Raw genomic sequence first — 2,020 nt, forward strand, 5'->3', positions numbered from 1 at the left:
TTGTACTTTGTGCTTTACCGTAGGAGTGAGCAGAAAAGGTAGATCAGGTTCAGCTGATTTGCAGAAGAATGGCAAGGAAAGCTCAGTTACTTGACAAAGGCTGCAACAAAGAAACTTTACAGTGGTATCTCTGGTTATGTAATTTCGTTGCTGAAAGGAAAAATGCTTTTTGGGAAAACCAGGAGTGGACTTGTGCATGAAAGTGTAAAATTGCTTCTAATCCTGAAAACAAATTCCTGGGCAGGGCTTGTGCTCAGAGGCACCTGGCCCATAATTCTAAAGGTCTGCCTGACCCACCAGTTTGCATCTGGCCCTGACTGATGAATCTCAAGGTACTTTTGCAGAAGCCAAATAGATCCGTCAAGCCTGAAGTCTGTCCACCCATGTGTACTTTACAAAATGCTAACATGACTAAAAATATGGTTCCTCATCCCAAGATGCTTACAAATTATTTTTTTAGAGAGTGGAACAAGAAAAAAGAAGGCAACGGCAGCAGTGGAAGAATATGGAAGAAAGAATTGCATATTTCTGGTTTAGTATTGATGGGGAAACAACTAAGAGGTTGAGACAAAAATAAAAAGGCAGCTCAAGCAACCAAATATCATATTAAAAAAATTATTACTAACTTGATACTTGCTAATCTCCTTATTAAGTGTACTTGCTTTTACTAACTTGGACACTTTCTACATTAAATCCAGTTTGGAATAAAATCTGGAAGAAACTAATAGCCAAGTTTAAATTTTGCATCACTACTAGTCAGCATGGATTTCTGAAAAATAAGTCATGTCAGACTAACCTGATCTCGTTTTTTGACAGAATTACAAGCCTGGTAGATGAAGGGAACGCAGTGGATGTAGCCTACCTTGATTTCAGCAAGGCATTTGACAAGGTGCCCCATGATATTCTTGTAAAGAAGCTGGTAAAATGCGGTCTTGACTATGCTACCACTCAGTGGATTTGTAACTGGCTGACTGACCGAACCCAAAGGGTGCTCATCAATGGTTCCTCTTCATCCTGGAGAAGAGTGACTAGTGGGGTGCCACAGGGTTCTGTCTTGGGCCCGGTCTTATTCAACATCTTTATCAACGACTTGGATGATGGACTCAAGGGCATACTGATCAAATTTGCAGATGACACCAAACTGGGAGGGGTGGCTAACACCCCAGAGGACAGGATCACACTTCAAAACGACCTTGACAGATTAGAGAACTGGGCAAAAGCAAACAAGATGAATTTTAACAGGGAGAAATGTAAAGTATTGCACTTGGGCAAAAAAAATGAGAGGCACAAATACAAGATGGGGGACACCTGGCTTGAGAGCAGTACATGTGAAAAGGATCTAGGAGTCTTGGTTGACCACAAACTTGACATGAGCCAACAGTGTGACGCGGCAGCTAAAAAAGCCAATGCAATTCTGGGCTGCATCAATAGGAGTATAGCATCTAGATCAAGGGAAGTAATAGTGCCACTGTATTCTGCTCTGGTCAGACCACACCTGGAGTACTGTGTCCAGTTCTGGGCACCACAATTCAAGAGGGACACTGACAAACTGGAACGTGTCCAGAGGAGGGCAACCAAAATGGTCAAAGGCCTGGAAACGATGCCTTATGAGGAACGGCTAAGGGAGCTGGGCATGTTTAGCCTGCAGAAGAGGAGGTTAAGGGGTGATATGATACCCATGTTCAAATATATAAAAGGATGTCACATAGAGGAGGGAGAAAGGTTGTTTTCTGCTGCTCCAGAGAAGCGGACACGGAGCAATGGATCCAAACTACAAGAAAGAAGATTCCACCTAAACATTAGGAAGAACTTCCTGACAGTAAGAGCTGTTCGACAGTGGAATTTGCTGCCAAGGAGTGTGGTGGAGTCTCCTACTTTGGAGGTCTTTAAGCAGAGGCTTGACAACCATATGTCAGGAGTGCTCTGATGGTGTTTCCTGCTTGGCAGGGGGTTGGACTCGATGGCCCTTGTGGTCTCTTCCAACTCTATGATTCTATGATTCTATGATTCTACTAAATCC

This window comes from Podarcis vaucheri (genome assembly GCF_965113315.1).
Source record: "Podarcis vaucheri genome assembly, chromosome: 14".
Taxonomy (NCBI): Eukaryota; Metazoa; Chordata; class Lepidosauria; order Squamata; family Lacertidae; genus Podarcis; species Podarcis vaucheri.